Source organism: Numida meleagris, chromosome 6, assembly GCF_002078875.1.
Source record: "Numida meleagris isolate 19003 breed g44 Domestic line chromosome 6, NumMel1.0, whole genome shotgun sequence".
NCBI classification, from domain to species: Eukaryota; Metazoa; Chordata; class Aves; order Galliformes; family Numididae; genus Numida; species Numida meleagris.
In genome coordinates this window covers 15,389,081-15,409,795 of record NC_034414.1, presented here as the reverse complement: position 1 = coordinate 15,409,795, position 20,715 = coordinate 15,389,081, and the positions used below count along the sequence as shown (strand labels likewise).

At 37.1% G+C, this 20,715-nt stretch overlaps 1 protein-coding gene across 1 annotated transcript in view; it reads right to left on the bottom strand.

Moving 5' to 3' along the window:
- Positions 1–20,715, bottom strand: part of CHID1 (chitinase domain containing 1) — a 105,595-nt gene that overhangs the window by 5,229 nt on the left and 79,651 nt on the right. The gene's annotated exons all lie outside the window — the stretch shown is intronic.

Below are 20,715 nucleotides of genomic sequence, written 5' to 3'. Positions count from 1 at the left end.
ATTAAAGACACAGATATCGAATTATCTTCTTTTCTAAAAAGCAGTTATGAATTAAATAACAGATGATCTTGAAAAAGCAGTTTTACCGTGCCTAGACGTCGAACATTATATCAAAATGATCTTGATAACAAATCATTTTCTCAGCCGTATTTCCAATTTGCCATGTTTGCGTTTTTAAGCTTTTTTATTTAAGCAAAGAAGAAATTAACATTCATCAGTTAAGAAGATCTACAAAGACACAGGAAGACTATGCTTCAATATTTCCTCAGTCTAATTCTTATATGCCAAAGCACGGGAACTGAAGTCAGTCCTAGAGGGTAATTTAAGCACTTCTTAATTAGAAGTCACTATTATGTGAAAAAAGCTCTCCTATAAAAGGAACTTAGTTAATGTTCTAAGAATGAAATAAAAAATGCAAAGCTTGTTTAAAAGGAAAACCTACTACTATGTAACCTTTAGAAAAATTATCTACATCACTCTTCTCTTGGCATTATTTTCTTGCATGGATAGTTTGAATGGGAGATTGTCTACCTCATATGTAAGTGACACAAAGCAAAGACAGAAAATTACTTGCACACAAAAACTGCATAGGGAACCGGTGTGGAATAGTTAGGATGGTCTAAGCTGGTGCTCTTTGTTCCCAGCATTGTCTCAGTGTAGAGACAGCATCTCCCTGTGTCTGCATCTCTGACTGCACAACTGAAACAAAGCTGCCTGCTGCCTCCTGGAAGTGCACCAGAAGATGGCAAGCTGCTGCCAGGGACAGAGACCATATCAGCATCACAGACTTGAGAGGAGTCTCTCTCACATGTTCTTCCATCCCTTCTGCATCTTTGGCCAGCAAGAAGGCTGAGTTTAACTTTGTTGATGACTTTCTGGACTACACATGAGGGGATTTATCTGGGCATGGTCCACTGGTTTCTGTTTTTCCTTGGGGACTGTATCAGCAATTTGAATCTCAACTCCCTTAGCAGTACTCCATCTTTCTCATGATTACATAAATCAATCAAAAGCAAACATGGTGGTTGTAAGTGGCAAAAAAAGATTATTTTGCTATTAGTAGATTTTATAGAAAATCTGTTAAAACTGTATCTTTCATAATATATCTCATTTTTTTCAATAATATCTCTGCTCATGACAAGATTTGCAGGGAGAAATTTGACTTCAAGTCTTATTTGAAATGTCTACCTCCTAAGTAAAAGATTTTATAAATAATTTTCATCAGATACCACCCTGATCTTGTCAGTGCTGAAACTCCATTTCATTATATAGGAGAGAGAGGCAGAGAGAATTTGTAATTCTGTTTGGAGAAGATTCACTCTCTCCTTCCCTACTGATCTAAATTACAACATTCAGCCTTGCAGTGAATATTTTCCTTCTTTTGTTGTGGTTAGCTCATTCATATATTGGTAAATTGTCACCTACAAGTATTAGAAAATATTTTCAATTCATATTTAGGACAATCCAGATGTGCTACTTAAGCATATACATAAGCAAGAAAAAATGGTAGCTGCTATTACACTATTCCTCAGTACACACATGCCCAGTAACAACATATCTTTTCAAATACTTCAAATTAAACCTTGGAACCTTCCCTATCCTTTTTAAGAAATACAAAATTCTAAGTTGTCATATTAGGCAAATACATAAAGAGATCTAGTTTTGTACATTGAAAAGTTAAAGATAGCTTTTTAACCCATTCCAAAATGGTGACTTCGGTAATGAGGGGAAAATGCAGAACAAAGGACCAAGATGTTACAGCCAAGAGTTACCAGCAAAGGCACCCTTGTACACAGTTTTCTTCCTGAACACATATTCTTTGATGGGAAATACTCACTTCTGTCATTAAAAAAAACATGATTATGGAATGTCCAACATACCTTTGAGCAAGCTTTAAACTCAGACATGTAACTTGCAGCAGTTTTTACAGCGTACTACATATAAGGTATATTATTATTTTAAAGCTGTTCAGGCATGCACCTTATTTAATGAGAACCTGTCCTGACCATGCACAGGGAATTTATTTCCCTTCCTCCTGCCTCTGGGCATTTATCACATGGTAGGTAAGAGCAAAAATGAATGAATTCATGAATTTCACATGTAAAGTGATGACGCTAGCTCCAAGCTCGAGTTCAGGAAAAAATAAATATTAGGCACAAAATTGTCACTGGTTTCCATTAATCTTGGGGGTCCTGCTTGCAATGCATTAAGTTGTTATTTACATTGTCTGTATTAAGGACAACAAAAAATTCAAATTACAATAAGAAATTCGAAGTACAATGTTAAAAACAATGAGCTCCCATTCACTTTGAATGCTACTGCATGCAAACAGAAACTCTCACATATTCCATTCTTCTCTACCCTACCTATGCATTGTGTAGTAGAGTTACCCAAGCACACTTAACATACTGTCTCTTAGCTGAGGCAGTACTTTAGTTATTAAAAAAAAAACAACCAAAAAACAACTAATGGATTTAAAATGGCAATTTTCCATCACACTGAGCCAGACAAGCATGCGATACAAGAGTTTCAGATTCACTTCCAGCTTCTGAAGGAGGAAAAGTGATGTGCAGACGGCTCATTACATACAGCCTTCTCTCTTCTCTTTACCTTACATCACAATTTGCTTTTCTGCTCATATTTATTGTTTTTTTCTCTCTTCTCTTTCTAATTTCTCCCTGAGTCCTTCCACTTCCTGCTCTCATCTGCTTTTATATTCCTGTCCAGACTAATTTAGACTAATTTATTTTGTTCCTTGTCTATCAGCTCTTAACTAATTAGACATTTTCTTTAACCAAGCAGCTTCAGCAGCTAGGGTATGGTAAAGACTGAAAACTCGGCTTCATTGCCTTGCCCTACATATCTCCCACGATGCTGTGACCATTTGCATAGAAAGCTGAGCTCAGTTTCTCTGATCCTAGCCATCTGAACCAACATCAGCACGGATGAAGCACCTGAGGTGGTGAAGCTAGCTTCTAATGAAGCTGCAATGCAACACATAGAAATTCACATTGATTATCAGGTATAGTAGCGTAAGACGTCAGCTGCGCACCCAACTCCCAACCACTTGTTCTAGAAACCAGAACTACCACTGTGGCTCAGCCAAATGGGTCTTGGTTTAACTTAACCAATTACGCTTAGTCCACATATGCCAGCTGTTATTCTTATACAGCTCTAATGCTCCCCGCTGGCTCATAAGCCCACTGGACAGAGCAAATGAGAAGTCAAAAGGAACATATGATGGAGTACCTGCAAAGTCAGTCCTGGCAGAGAGGTGGATCTATGAGCAGCACAAAAATGGTTACGCCTACACATGGCTGCACATTTAGCTGACAAATAAAGGATCCAGAAGAAAGCACTCCAGAATGTATGGCTGGTGTTCCTTTCCTAAGGCAATTTTCTACCAAAATATGAAAGATGGTATGGCACTGAAATATGTTAAGGTAAAAATAGTGATCTGTTGTTCTTCTGAAGAAAATGTTTATCTTCATGGATAATGCTTTTTTACCAAGAATATAAAGATCATATGTGACAAGAATACACATTCTAGGAAAATATATAGCTTCAGGTATAATTTTTAGACTAGGACTCCCTTACAAATGTTAACATTTTTAATCATCAGGTGCACTTTGATGCTATTTTCTAGCTCACGTAAGCAAAACTGACTGGAAACAACAGGTCTCTAACTAAGAGGAAAAATCAGCCTCTTGCTCTCCTTCTAGTCAGTTAAACTATGTGACATTTGATGATGTGCAACTTGTCCTTTGTTTCTGGAGATTCTCTTCCGTTCTCGCTGAAGCAAACCAGGCTTATCTGCCACAGTACCAAACCTGAGTGAAAGGATAAAAACCTACTATTCAGCCTGCAAAAGGGGTGTGCGCATGGTGTGTGTGTGTTGAACAGGAATAAGCAGAAACTCAAATGTAAAATGAGTTATGCACACACAGACAAAACTAAGCCAACCTCAGGCTCAAATGCAAACTCGTTTTGACTACAATACACACAGACGAACTGGAGAAGATCAACACTACCTGTTTTCTTTTACCAGTCTGCTTCAGCTACAATAGCCTTAACTCAGTTATTAAACCTTGAATATATCAGGAACCGCACCTCCGTAACTGTGCCCACCAATTGTGCCTCTGCACAGCAACAGAAGTTTTAGACTGAAGTAGACAGGATCCATCTTCCACCTTTTCAGAAAGCTGTATCTCTTAATAAAAACAAGAGAAATTACACACACAAAAAAGTTGTATACTACAGCTCAAGAGCTTGGATTTCTGATGTAAAAGAAATCTAGAGAAATAACTATAAGATACTATTCATGGTAGCACTCCAAAGAACATTCTTTTTGAACATTCCTGGCATGTATCTTCCAAACAGTATTGATCAGTCCCCCTGCTGTTCTGTGTACATCAGGGCACTGTGTGAAAGGACAAATAGCTATCTTCAAATCAAGATTTTTTTTAGAGGAAGTATATATATATATAAAACCTGGTACTAAGGGACATGGTTTAGTGGGCAATATTGGTGGTAGGTGGATAGTTGGACTAGATGATCTTGGAGGTCCTTTCCAACCTTAAATGATTCCATGATTTTAAAAATGATTTCGTTAATGTTGGATTTCAACTACCACAACACTTTCACATTGTAGCTGTTCAGGCTGTACTTATAGTGCTTCTTTCGGTGTGAGAAAATGTCAAGGAAGAGCATAATCTGGAGACATTTTAAGACTTCACATCTGAGTAAAGCCAGTATCGGTAGGGAGAGAATCAACTCTTTAAAAAGGTGATTTTTTGCGGGTAGTGAGAGAACTGGGAAGACAGGGAATTGGCCAAGAGAAATTATACAAAACTGATGATGGGTTGTCATAGTTCTGACTATGTCAAAAATAGTTTTATATTCAAATGTTCCATTTTACAGCTGCAGCAGAGAATACTGTAGCTTGTGTCTGAGTCTCAAGCTTCTCTTTTGGCCTTCCTGCTTTCTTTTTTAAAGAACGGTTCTAAAGAATATCTGCAAAAACGCTGAATGTATGAGAAGCCAGAGAACACCTTCAGTGGTAATAAATGGAAACATAAAAGGAAAGAGAATGTGAAAAAGAGACTATATAGATATTTTGCATTCTCATTGCATTGACACCTAAGACTGTAGCTTGCAAATGGTAGAGAAGTCTTGCAGTTTAACAGTCTTTAGATATTAGCCTTTATAACAGCTTTGCAAGCATATATAAATTCACGAAAAGGCTAGCTGTAGAGTCAGAGATTGCATAGTAGTACATGTACATATAAATACATAGTATTAAACAGCATGAGGATACAAACACACACACTGCTGAGTGATAAGCGTCAGTGACAGACTGAACAAGAAGGTAAGCTTCCACGAGATAGGTCCGTAGGGATCTTAAGCATCCTTTTACCCATTTCCTCTCAGCATTCAACACTCAGTAACAAAATATTTATTTACAATGTGCAAGCCTAAACTACTGACTTGAAAAGGTGGTAAACTTGTGTTCTGCTATATCCATTTCTTATACACTAAACAATCTGGACTTCACTTAACATAAATTCCAGAAGCTCTTTCAGAAGCAAATAAGATATCCAAGAAAAAGACAGCTAGTACATACCTTGGAGAATCAAAAGAGCAAGCTAATGAACATAAATTCAGATTTTTCTCTGAGGATTCATGCATTTGAGTGGGGTGGAGAGCACATCTAGAAGCCTTAATTTATTCTATCTGCAGGGTACAGTACTTAAAAATAGTTCTGTTAACATCTTTAGACTTTTTCATGTAAAAAAAAACAAATACAGTTTGTGTGGTTTCTTGAGTAAATCCAAGTAGCAGTCCAGAAAGGAGGAATCTATAAAGAATCACCAGTTTTCTCTGTTAATCCTTTCTCTGTTGATTTCAAAAACTCCAGAAAGGCAGCCAAGTGTTGCTATTTTTTAGAGCTCCGGAGACATAGAAGAAAGTCGAGCATCCTCTTCTTGCTCTTGTCTCAGGGGAACAACTACCATTAAATCTTAGTTTTAATGACACCTGTAGTGTCTTACTATAGGTACAGAAGGAAGCTCAAACACAGCATTTCCACACATATGGGTTTATATGTTAATAGTGCCTCTTATCCTCATTTAACTACACAGTGGTTTGATGAAGAACAAGCCCTGTCTGAGAGCTTACCCAGTACTGAAGCAGACAAATTACCCTAGGGAACTGAAAGTACAGCTGAAAGTACTCTAATGGATGCTTTCTCTTCTCACTGTAACCAAAATGGTTTTCCTTTATAAAAAGGAAAACGAAGTTACACCTATATAGGGATGAAAGAATAGTAGTGAACATGGATGAGGCAGAAAACAATGTGCATGTTTATGTATTTGAGGTTTTGACTCTGACAGATACAAGAGGAACATCTGAAATTCTCAAAGAAAACAAGAGATTTATTTCTAAACTCAGTGAATACTTCCCAGACAACAGGGCCACACCAGGCTGAGGCAGAAGGTTTACGTATCTGTTTGGATATCTTTAAAGTTGCTGTCCAGCAGTTCCATTTTATTTTGCAATAGATAGAGATTTAATATTTTTGTTCCTATCCCCTGTTTTTCAGGATGCTTACATGGGACTACAAAACATGAGCCTTTTTTTCCCATGCAATTATTTATGAAAGCAACTATTTACTAAGTCACCTTTTGTCATATGTGCCACGTTTGCATATTTTCTATCAGAAATCTTTGTTGCTCTGGCCACATCCAAAGACTCAACCTCCTAGCTAAAGTATCAGACAGTATTTTCCTTTGTGTTTGTTCAATTGGCTGTAGATTTTTCTTTCTGATTTATCCAACCTAAGACATGACAGATTGCTGATTACAGTGCCATTTGGTTATGGCAGCCCTTGCTGTCTTGAAAGAATGAATTCCTTTCCTTTAAAAGTCAGTTTCATTGTGTGGATACCTCTTTCTGCTCTGGCCAAAGGGTAACTTCCTGTCAGGTAGAAGTTAACAGTAGAGTAGCTGACAATGCTAGCACAAAAAACAGGATTCAGGCAACGTCACAGAAATAAAAATGCAGAAGAGAATTGAATGTAATAAGGCATGTAGTTACAGAACAGCTCAAGGAAGTACTCTATTTTATCCTGTTTTAAGAAGGTTTTTTTTTTTGTACTACTAGCTAGAGGTTTTATTTGCTTTTATGAACTCAGTACATAGCTCAACTTGAAGTCCTTAATAAATACGTATCTTTGTTTCGTTTGACTACATATGCACGCTGTAGTGGAAATGCAAGTCACAGCTTGAACCAGTGATTGAGCACCTGGTGGGAAGGCAGGGCCAACCCAGGGGAGCTCAGGTGCATGCAATGCAGCTGAGTGACCAGATGGGGTGGAGCCAGGATCCACCCCTTCCCAGACCTCATTTAAGGGTTGGCAGTGGAGGTAAGGCTATCTTGCTGGTGATGCCTGTATACCTGAGGCCTTACAAAGGTAAGCAGATTCTTTCCTTTATTTTTCCACCTGCAGCTGTTGCATTTGAGCAAATCTTCAGTTGCTGTAGTCTAGGTCTTTGCTGCTCTGCTCTCTTTGCTGGACTTCCCATTGAGTTACAGTGTTACATACTTTTTTAAAAGTGTGACTATGTAGCAAAGCTGCAATGTTGCCTTTGGTATTCCTCACTAAATTATTACCATGTAGATGTATTATTGGGCAAAGAGAGTAACAAAGTTTTCTCTCAAATCTAGGAAAATTGTCACCTCAAGGTTAACACAACTCTGTTTCTGACTCACTCCTGTTATGAACTAAACTGAAAAAGCCTCTCTCACTTCTAAGCAAGAATATTCCCCCTGCCTTGCGGTTTTAAACTGAAATTAAGGGAAAAAGAAGGGGGGGGGGGGGGAAGGCAGATATGGGGAACAGCGTAACGTACATAATTGATAACTTAGAAGTTGATCTAAAGTAGACTCTCCCCTCACTCGTAATTAAATGATTTCATTAGCCATCATAACTTCTTCTGCTGTGCACTAGAGATAATTTTAAAAGTCTAGTTTAAAGCAAATTGTTAAACTACATTTTGCAGACTTAAAATGGACCCCATTGTGAAAGCAAACTGATTTTCTTCCAAACTCTTCTCACCTGCAATCAACAACACAGACCAAGAAACCACAGATCTTATTAAACCTAAAATAAGACACATAAGTGACAATTGCCCATAAAAAAGGAAAGCCCTTTTCCTCAATTGTTCAAAAACACTGGAGCTTTTCTTGCCTGTGTGATTACTAATAAAGCCATTATTTATACAAAACACAATTGGAGCGTGCTCTTTCAGTCCCCAAGTTAATTCACCTGTTCTGTACTGCCTAATTCCAACAATGTAACTTGTTTGAACTGCATAGCAAGGTGGCAGTTCAAAAGGTTTATATTGTTTGCACAATATGGTTATTCTTATTAGGGCAGATCAAAAGCCAAGTGCGGTTTTGTGAGATATTTAACATCCCTATGCATGCAAATTGTTCTAAATGCAATTGGAAACATTGTTATACTACTTGTAGAAGGATGCTTTCTACAAAAGGTGTGGCACTAATGTGTCAGTAACAGCACTTACTGTATGTCAAATCATATAATCTGTACTTAGTTATTAAAATAATGTATTAGTTTTATATTTTAAATGTAATGTTTCAACTATTCATACTGATACTTAGAAAAAGCAGGAGGAGAAAATCTCATTTTTACTAACCTCAGTCACAAGACTATTACAGTAAAAATGTAAGAAGGAGAATATTCAGCAAAATGATAGTCAGCAAAATACCTAAATATTCTGTGGAGTGTCAACTTTTAAAAACATCTCCCATTTTAGAAAAAGGGAAAATCACAGGTCCTGACACCTTCCTCCATTTCTTTTCTTGTTGTTAATATTTTGCTTTTTTGTGTGTGTGTATATATATATATACTACATATACAGTAAGGGTTTCTTCAGCTTTTCTTTCTCTGGACAGGAGTTGTAATCTGGGCCTTTTAAAGGACAGTGTGGAGATCTATATTCAACTGAAGTCTTTTTAGCTGTCTCCACTATATGAATAACTGGGAAAATAATCCTCTTTTCAGGATGAGCCTTGGACTTCCAGTGCTATTTCAGAATGCTTATACCCAAAGATGCTGTAGTGAAATGCCAGAACTGGCTTTAAGCACAGTGAAAGCACTGCCTACTCCTATCACACACCAAGGTAGACCTCCACCACAGTCCAGGATAAGGGTCATATCAACACCAAGGATTTGAGGATATGTATTTCCACTTACATGGCTTAGTGGAAAATATTGGTGATAGGTAGATGGTTGGACAGGATGATCTTGGAGGTCTTTTTCAACCTTGGTGATTTTATGATTCTAGAGACAAGGAATAGTAAATGGAAGATAAGCTATATCAAATAATATATAAAAGCTGCCATCAGAAATGCACATAATGTATAAGTTAGATAACTCACATATAATATGTGAAAGAGAAGAAGCTGAGTCAAAGAAGTTCTTACAGAATTTCAAAATCCTTAAAATTGTGTCCAGGCTTCTAAGACAACGATATATCTAAATGAGAATTGAAGACGTTGAGAAGTCAGCCGGTGATTTTTTTTTTTTAAGAGCTAAACCACCACACCAACGTTACAGCAGCTTAATGTCCAATCTTCATAGAAGAAACATAGGTCCTAACAAATTCTTCAAAGGTGATGTATCATCCTGTAACAGTAGAAGTATTAGTCCTTGCTAGATGGGACAACATAAAAGTTTAAACTCTACTCCAGCTTATCCAATAGTCTGGCTTACTACAAAGGCTTAAGTGACATACGGTCTTTCTGGTTTAAAAACTACTTCTCAGTGTAACAAAAATTAATGCTTGTTTATCCCTATAGGCTTTTTTCAAGGATCAGCAGCTTAATCCTAAAAATAAATCTTTGAACATAAAACTGCCGGTTTAAGGGTACAGTTTTCAAAATGCTTAAGTAAGGTTGAAGTATTTTCAAACATATTAAATAGAGTAGCATGCTCCATACTTTCAAGAACTGGCATTATAAGTGATGCATAATGAAAAAGTGAGGCTGTGTATCTCCAGATGTGAGGCTGAACAAAATTCAGATATACTAACTCATCTACTGTTCAGCTTCAGCTGTAAATAAGAAAAACTATCACTATGCTAGATCTCTAGTACACCAGGTTCTATTTGTTTTTTTTTTTTATAAAAGCACTTCACATTTTAAAAGATTTCTAGACTACCCTCTTTATCATCGCTGGCAAAAATGCATAGTTAATGGTGGTGACTGTGCTGAAAAAGTGTTTTGTAGCTGAGAATTTGCACTATGAAATCATGTTACTGTGTTCTTTGTATCTGTTGTAGTTTTCATGGGAATAAATAGGAGGCATTACTTCTGGAGTGACCTATGTAGAACTACTACAAGACTTTTGGTCTTTCTTGCAAAGATAACACAATTACAAGCTCATGCAAATAACTGTTAATGTTTCAAAAGTAATGCAAATCTCATAGGGCTAGTTCATTTTAAAGAGGCCTTAGAACAATCTGGATGGCATATAATTTCTCCACTCGTGGCATGCCTTGAACTGAAGATGGGCTATAAAGTAATAAACTATATTTCATCCAATTAGAGTGGAGATTTATGCCTTTTTTTAGAAACGGTCTTCATCATAGCAGTCAAGTAAATGTGTAAGAACATGTATTTTAAATTTCTTGATAGTTATACTGTTACTAATACTGTAGCACTAAAACCCAACACTTGCGCCATAAAAAAAAAAACAGCAGAACATCTTCCATATGTTTACTGTATCTCAGACAAACAATTGTTTCTTTCAGAGTTTGGTTTTTTTTTTTTTAGGTTCTGCAGGACAAATGTATCTGTGCTTGCTGGTCAGATCTGTTTCCTTTTTAAAGCAAAAAAAGAAATATATATTCAAACTGATTTCCAAAAGAATTCTTCTGTAAATCAAATGGCAGTGCTTGGAGCAGAAATCAAGGGGCAAAACAATGGCCATACTGTTTTCCTCTAAGTTAATGGAAACTTCAAAATGTAACATTGTCTCACCTCTAACAAGCATATAACTTCTATCTTTAAGTAAAGCAGCATTACTTTTCGCATTAACCACTACCACCACATCTCTAGGCAACCCGTTCCAGGGCCTCACCACTGTCACTGTAAAAGACTTTTTCCTTATATCCAACCTAAATTTCCACTCTTTAAGTTTGAAACCATTTCCCCTAGTCCTGTTGCTACAGTCCCTGCTGAAAAGTCTGTCCCCTTCTTTCTTGTAGCTCTCCTTTAGATACTGAAAGGCCATGATCAGGTCACCTTGCAGCCTTCTCTTCTCCAGGCTGAACAGCCTCACTCTATACATAAAAAAAAAAAAAAACACCAAAAAAACCTTTGGTTTTCTCAATAAATTGCTGATTTAGAGGAACAGTGCAAAGCAGAATTATTCATAGCATATGTGGGATCTGTGTACATCCTAACATTTTTTAATATCTGGGGAAGTTAGAAAAATATATCCTTGTGCCATATTTGAATGATAGAAGTTCACATTCTGCGAATATTTGAGCGAATTTAGACAAGTATTCACAATTTAAGTACACTGTCAAAGGTAAAACAGTAGGGTATTTATGTAACTAAAGTGATTCCATATTCAATTATATATTGAATTGCTATAAGGTTTTCAAAATATTATGACTTTGCATTTCCCTGCACAAGTCATCCAACATGTGCAGTAATCACCAATACAGCTGTGCAGTTAATGGAAGGAAGTCCTTAAAACACCCACTAAAAATAAATCTAAAACAGTTAAGTGATAAGGCACGTCACGTTTACATGATATGTATATAAATAAAGGTTAATCTAGAAAGAAATGGAAAATTAAAGAACAAAGACAACTGCAAGGCACTGATAAATGAAAGCAGAATGGAAGGAAGTCTAATATAATGTGCAAATAAGAAATAATGTTGTTTAAAAAAAAAACTTAGGAAAAAAAATGTCGGGAAGAAAAAGGTTATCACTTCTCCTTTTGCTTCAGCTTTCATTGGTGAACAACATTTTTTCCAAAGGCACAAGAAAAGCACTCGATTACTTTAATTAAAATAATGGATTCCACTGAATTAAGTCTGGTAAGATACTAAATAGGTTCACTGCCACAAATAAGTCAACTTTTCTATCTTGTGTGAGGCCTGAGGGGAGAAGTAAAGTTTTCCTTTTCATTGCAAAGAGCCATTTCAAAACCATATGGCAGAGGCACCACCTGGGAATAACTTCATTTGCCCCACATACATAATTATCACAAGCTCCTGCTACAGTTGTATGCACAGAGATGAGGTATGAATGACCTTGTTAAGTAAAGAAAATAAAAAAAGGAGGAAGCTATAAGATGAAGAGAAACAGATGGGACTGTCAGCTGTAGAACTGCAGAGCCCTACCATACGTGAACATGAACAAGATGGAGAACAGTGCTTGGTTTAGATTAAAACATCCCAGCTATACCCACTGGAGGACTTACTGACTGATGTTTGCGATTGCTAAGGCTTTTGCTGGTTATTATTTTAATTGTGCTTGGTTTTGCATAAGATGAGGGGCTGTAATCTGTTGCAGCTACAGCAGTAAACCAGAGAACTGCTTTACATATGTTATAGTCTACAAAGCAGCTATTGGACCCCTTCAGAAGAACTTTTATTTCAGTATCCTCACTCAGAATGGCATAGTTTTCTCCTTAAATCTAGAAATATTACTGCCGGATGACAGATTCTGTACTCAGCATCAAACAATGCTTGGTGAATCAAATTGAGGATTCCTGGAGTGATAGAAGCTTATTACCTCCTTGGAGCATAAAAAAGCAGTTCCTGATTTTTTTTTTTCAGGGAGCTCTGATTCCATAACTAGTCTCCATTGGTGACTGATTTTTGATCAGTTTTCTGATTGATTCTGTCACTTACTGACTTGAAATCCCAAATATTACATTGTGACTAATATCTTTTTCCCTCCACAGTTCTCCATCTGTGTTCCATGATGATTGTAGTCTTTGATCAAATACTCAACAAATTTCCATACAGAGGGCAAAATTCGGAAGAATGAAGAAGAACTCACAGTAACACACAACTGACAGCCAAAACAGAGTAACATACTGGGAAGGCCAAAGCAGATTTTACTGGGTCATTTGTACGTGTGGTTATCAAGTCAGGGAGGGTCTAAATGCACCATACATCTTACAGGTTTTGTAAGTTCACAAGAAGAGACAAAGAAGGAAAAAAAAAAGGGAGGAGAGATGTGGGGAGAAGATGAGCTAATTTTTATCCTTTAATGTTTCTGAGCAAGCAACAGCAATTCAAATATGCTGGTAAGTGTTTTGGATCCTGGGGAATGAAGAGCTAGTTAGATTATTACATCTATTAATTCACATTCACGACATACATTCCAATTACAAGTGGTTTCTGACCCTTTCTGGCCCTGTAGCCACTGCAAGAACCTCTTTAATTACTTGCCTCTTTTGCAACAAAATACAATTAAGCAGTGCTAATTATCTGACACAAGATATTTTGAGTACAGAAGAGGCTAACCAGTTGCTATACCAACAAAATTTAACGAACCTGACTGGGAGGTATTACAGATTCAGAACTGTAATTGCTCCTCCCATCTCAAAACAGTTTTGAACTGCATCTGCACTTCCATATCTGTAATCTTGGTTGCAATTTGCTATTTTGTACCTCCAAGATACGAACATACTGAACACAAGTGGGCACAAAGAATTCATAAAGCAATCAGATTGTCACAGCATTTCACACCTCAGGATGATGCATAAACATCTAGCAATTAAGATCGAGGTGGGAAGACTAGCGATTAAAAATAAAGAATCTTATTTGGAAACAAGCTCTTCCTCTGAAAGAGAGATGTCTGAGATGAGGTTATAAATTAAACTAGACAAAAGCAACACCAATCCAGCCAGTAATAGTAGGGATTTTGTATAATAAAACAGTGACCTCTCCCTAACAGCAGTGAAACATGCCACGATGCATAAATATTTCTTCAGAATTACTGCAACAGCTTTTGTAGGAGTCTAGAAAAAATAAGGCAGGTATCAGAAAATCATAAAAACTTTTCTATTTCTGTACATGATTCTAAAATGATCTTTAATGAGTCCAAAAGGATGCCTTGTTAAGAAGGAAAATGAGAAGCTAAGAAGTTACCAAGTTAACAGAAGAGTAGTTTTAGGAAGGTATAACAAGACTGTGCAACTTCAGGAGTACTTTGCTCTGGCTTATATCTAAAGCAAATTAAACTGTTCACCACTTAATATTTCCTGTTAGATTCAAATTTTATTTTTAACACAAAGAAAGAACAATTCAAAAGGGATTCAAGAAGCTGCTCCAATTTTACAGATTAGGAAATGCCATTCCGTAAATAATTGGTTTTATAATTTTAAGCACAGAAGGACAATACTGAAGCTTCACAGAACCAGAAATATTGTTTCATTCCATCTGTTGTTCATAATAAAATGAAAAAAACCCCATATCCAAGTTTTCATACCTTTTCATTTGAGCTCCTGGATACTCAAAATCTGAAGCTAACATGGTCTGTTCATTATTACCCAGAGGCTACATCGTATCTTGACAAGCTTCAGCTCCAACTGTTAAAACTGATGTAAAATGTAGGAATTTTATAACTATTAACCACCATTATTTACAACCTCAAAGAGAACAGAGCAAAAAATTCCTGACTGATGCCTCATATTCACAATTACGACCAAACTTTTCTTCTGGACATAATGACTTCTTTCGTGTATCAAACCCAATGAGGCATGATAGCTGACTGATAAAACAAGATGGACTCACAAGTGCTTTAGAAAACACCACACACCTGCCATTTTGACAGTATCAAATCAGTCACCTTCTCCCTCCCTGAACAAGCATAACCTATCTCTGTTCCTCTGGTAGTCAGTGTCAGCAGAACAAACACCTGCATTTGATTCTGTAAATATTTTCCAGAGAATTTAGCTAAATCACAAATTAAGAAACTATTTAAAACATGAAGATATTCTAGCAACCTTGAACACAAAAATACAGGAATAAATCTAAAATGTTTATTTTGTAGCCATTATAAAAAGCCTTCACTGAGCCAAAACTAGTTACTTTACATTGTGCAGAAAACCACAGCTTTTTTTTTTGCAGTTGCATTCAATTTTCTCAGAGATCCACCTCAGGAATGTACAAGTAAAACTACGTCTACTATTAAGCATAACATTCTCATTCTATAACAAAACATGCTCAAAGTTTTGTTTTCAAAGGATTCCCTCCAGAGATGGGGCATCCACAGCCTCTCTGGGAAACCCGTTCGAGCGCCTCACCACCCTCTCAGTAAACAATTTCCCGCTAACTTCTAATCCAAGTCTTCCCTCTTTCAGTTTAAAACAGTTTCCTCTTGTCCTCTGAGTAACTTTCCATGTAAAAAGTTGGTCTCCCTCCTGTTATTAAGTCCTCTAAAAGGTGTGGCTTACTGGAGTGACTGGGTAGGTTAGGTTGATAGCTGGATTTGGTGATCTCAAAGGTCTTTTCCTAGATCACTCTATGAACAACACGTAATTCCAACATCAGGAATTTTTCCACTCGTACTTAAGTCTCTCGGCTCAGGATTTCACAGCTATTTAAAGAAGCATCAACCACTATCAGAGTATGTGATCTGTTGTTTAGTTTGATTTTCACAGATACTAAGAAAGCAATACACTCATTAATAAAATACGTAAAGCCACCCGTTGCAGGTGAGAACAGGTAGACTGGAGGATGCCATGACTGCCTGGACTCCAACTTACCCTCACAAACGCTAAATACTTATGTATGGAAATACGTAAGGACGATGAAACAAAGGTATCACCTCCACTGGCGCAAATTTTTACGAGCACGGCATACAGGAAAAAATGTGAAGTTAGCAGTGGTGACCATGCTGAAAAATAGAGTTTTGCAACTGAGAATTCGCTCTATCAAATAGTATGTTATTCTCTTTGTATCTGTTGTAGTTTCCATGGAAATAAATAGGAGGCATAACTTTCAGAACAGCATACATCACTTTTCTGCATTGGCCGGCACTGAAAAGATGAAACCGGAGATTTACATCTGTTTCTGAAAATAGCTAAGATGATAATACTCATAAACACAAGTGAAAACTGAGTAATTTACCCTCAGCATCTCTGGAACTTGACTAATCGACTGCTTAACCTTCACTGCCTTGGAAGTGTATTTAATGTAACTGTGCAATCACTGTAGGCAAACCATACCAATAACTTCCATAATTTCTATACTCTAAACCGTTATAAAGACTAATGAACCTTGCTGTTTAGCTTTATCATGGAAGATAACTTGGTTAGAAAGTTACTCAGTCATTAGGAGTTCACCTTCCCATAAGAAAAAGTAGAATTTTTCACTAATGGAGAAAACACTATAAAATAAAATACAGCTTCAGTTTTGTCCAAAATAAATTAATGTTGTGCATTCTAAGTCTGCTTTCCCTTGTGAATTAAAGTATAGAAATGGGAGGTGATGTAGAAGACTGACTTTAAAAGCACACTCCAGAGCCAAACAAAAATACGTTACACTATTTTTGCTTCTCACTAAGCCAATGACTGTTTGGTTTTGATCGCTTGCTTTGGTTTTTATAGTCTGTATGTAGTGTATCTTCATCATCATCCCCCTAAGTGCATTTTTCAAAGTCCATTGTGAACAGTCCTGCTGTAAGCCAATAGTCAAGTCAAATTAAGTTAACACAATTAGAAGTAATTATTAGCTGATGAACAAGTTTTACCCCAGGAGATGAGTATCTAAAATAAGAGCATGTAAGAAATTGACTCTATTGGTTAACAGTGTAGGAAATTAGACACCTCCAAAACAAAGCTGAAAAGTCAGATTTATCTGCATTACAAAGAAGTGAGAAAAAAAGTTCACTTCTGGAAGCATGATACACACAACTGTGATACAGTAGTACATCTGAAGAACTTGCCCTTAACGCTCCAGTGAGTTCTACATTAATTCATAGGGATATTTTGAGTGGCTCGTAACTTTTTTGGATTCTACAAAGTTCAGAATTTATATACAAAATGAATGTGAAAGAGCTGACATAGAATTTGGAATATAAAAATGTGCATTTCACTTTTCATCTGCAAACAGTAGCAAAAATATATATATATTTTAGGTATGCTCCATCATGAAATAAATAAGTGCTTACTCTACTGATTTCAAAATGATTTATCCACTTGTGGATAGAAATAATTTGGTGCAAATGACTTCAATCAGGAGATCAACTTCATTTGATAGGTAAATCCCCTAGTTCTACCTACGAGTTCAGAATCAAGATAATTAGTAAAATAAATGTATTAGAAAATACAGGAAGCTAGTATAGTATAGAAAGTTTAATGGAAAATCAAAAAGAAATATAAAGCTAACAAATCTGTTTTCACTGGGCTTTCTTTCATCTGCTTTCCAAAAGCACCAGGTTAAATGCTCCACAAAAAACAGCAAAAAGTGTGTGGGACCTAAGGGTAACGCTTGACAGTATGGTACTCGACGATTATAAGGATTTTCAGTTTATTTTGATTAACCACAAATAACTAAGAGATAACCTGTAAAATTAGCAATCCAGAAGAAGCCAGCAGTTGTTGATCCAGCCTTTCCCAGCTGGAGCTGAATGGTAAGGGGTCTGGTTTAGCACACTTCCACAGCACAGAGAAGGAACTCTGATCCTCAGCAAGCCTACCCGATGATGCAAAACAGAAATGGACAGCAAGACTCTTGTTATAGAACCTCAAAGTGGCCCCAGAGACGTTCATTATGCACTGAATGTCAAACTCGGCTTTAATTCTCTAACAGAACAGTAAGTACATCAAAGAAAATGCTGATGAGTGACATTCTGGCACTGGCTATCCTAGTGATGCATTTGAGCGAAGAGAATTAAGTAATTTGTGGAACACTCCCAAGCTGAGCTAGGTCAAATGCAGAAGAAGACCTTGCAAAAATAAATATGTGGTCTGTTAAAGCTGATATGTCAGACCGAACAATGGTTGAATTAAGATATGATTTCAGGGGAAATAAGAGGCTACTTGGGAGGGCACACTGCTTTCCAGTGGCTATGCTGTGTTTAACACTCATTCTGCGTTCACCAAGAAAAATACACATTTTCAAAAATTCTCACTATCAAAATCCAAAAATAAAATACTAGCTAAAGAAGTACATATACAAAGACTAAAAGCACAAATTGAACGTCTCCATTGCTGATTGTCACATGGCACAGCAGAACAAAATGCAGATGCTGGGTCTGGTCCCTTATTACTCCGAGCACTGCCTTGCAGGTGATAAGGCCTTACGCCTCTAAAGTTTTCACAGGTTTCACTCCTATCAAGACTTCTAATTTTAGAAGACTTCTGTAAGAACAAATTGCCCAAATGCTTTGGGCAATCTGGACTGCAGACTCCAGATCTGATATTTAAATGTCGTGGGTGAATAGAAGGCCTTAAGCACTGCAAACCTATCAGATGTTATTTCAAAGGTTAGTAGGGGACAGGATGGTAAGCTATCGTCTCATTTAAATATACCTACAAACTTAAAAAGCATTGAAATGAATAATTAAGGTCATCGTAAATTTTGCACTACCCACAAAATGAATATGTTTTTCAAATATAAAATAAATGCGTATTTCATTGTAAAACAACATGGATTGTTGGTGGCAGTAAGAGCAGGGTTTATGCATTATTCACTGATGGAAAAAAATCAGTAATTCTAAGGTTGCCTGACAGTATTAAGGCCCTTTTGCAACTCTAAGCCTGAGGAGAAGTGAAGGTGTATGAAGCCCAAGACTCTGTCACCTGCTCTGTCACCTGCTTTCGCTGGCACTGGGACACTGGGAACTACCTGTACACAGCCCAAGTACTTCCAGAGTTACACAGTGAGGTCAACAGAAAGAGCATGGCAAAGCTATGACTGAGGTGAGCAGCATTTCTCTAAGCTTCTCAGTCTGACTCCAACACAGGAATGAGCTGCAGAAGAGCACACTGGGAGAGATCTGAGCATTCCCAGCTTCAGCACTCAAGCTGGAGATACGGTATCACTAGCAACGAGCAGCAACGTGCAGGCCTGCCAGCCTACAATTTTCTGACATTCAGACTGTCAGCAAGAAAAATGGGAGCAGAGTGTGGTCTGCAGATTTATTTGTTAGCAAGTGAAATGACAGAACTAGAAGGCAGCAACTGCTTTAGTGTAAGAAGACTTACCACTGTGACTGAAAACATCGGAATGCATCTCTTCCTGAGAGCACTGAGGAGGCAGATTGCAAGTAATACTGGGCATACTGGTGCATCAAGGAAAGAGACAACAGCTCTTACGTGGACTTTTGCACTAATTCCATATTTCTGACATCTCAGAAGCACGGCTTTTGCCATGTCCAAAACCTCTCAAGACAGAAAGAAGATGCCTGCAGGAATCCAAAGCTCTGCACCAAGGCTTCTTCATCACATTAGTGGACATAAGGATTTTTTTATCTGGCAATAGTAAATGGATGGTTTCACATCACAAAGAGGTAAGCCAAAGCACTTCAAAAAGATCTGAGTTGTGACCTGTGCTATTGCTGATTACACAAAAAAGCTGATATGAGTCGCACAATTTGATAGCAATTAATAATGAGGCAATAAAACGACAACTGAAATCTGATGCAGATAAACACAAAAAAACTATGAGAAAAATGAAGCGTTGGCTCTGAATAAGCTGTCATCATTCGGAAAAATGACCTTGGCGTTTCTATAAATGGTTCTCTGCCAGCATCAGCTAGACTCAAAAGTTCTCAAGAAGTCAAACAGGATGTTAGAAATTAACAAGAAAGGAACAGAGAAACATGAACTACAAGTGATAAAGTTACACTCACTTCATAAAGTACCCTGAATGCATTTCCCAGCTGGGAAGCCTGAAAGCCTATGATATATGAAGTACATTTTAACAACTTATGCAGCTAAGAGTCACATTTAAACAGAATCTGACCAATCTCCTGCCAATGTCATTGTCTGCTACGTATCCCTTTGAACAAAGAAATAAAGAACAGACCAGAAATCGTTTGTCTTACTTCGCCCATACATAGTGCAATCAGGTGAACGTAAAACTTATCTCTGTTTGAGCACTTATTTCAATTTTGTTCTCCCACAGGGCATGTAGGTGCCACTGCTGTAGATGAGAGACGTCTGGGAAATGAAAAACTCGGGAACACAACTCTATTAGTCATGGCTTAATCTCAGTTTATATGGGAAAAAGCACTAATACAACCAGTCAATCATCAGAAAATTTAAGGGAATTGTGGGGAGGAAATAGGAAAGAGGAGATGCTGATTTGGCACACAAACCTTCCCAGGAGACACACCAAACTCGAAAGTAAATCTAGAGTAAGCATGTTAACTTTACAGTACGTAGGAAAGCATTAGAAACAGAATCAAGTTCTTAATTTTAAATACTGCGGATCTGGCATTTTAACGATAGAATTTGCCAACTTGATTGTACAGCACGCTTGAAGGATCAAGAGTTTTGAAATTCAGTAGAACATTTGCTTCTTAGAAATATAGACCATCAGCTTTTTAGAAATATAGGCCACCAAAATATGCTTAGAAACACCTTAAAATGACGTTAAGAACTGCTTTGACATTTATGAATGAGTTTCTGTAATTAGCACATTAACTTGTCGT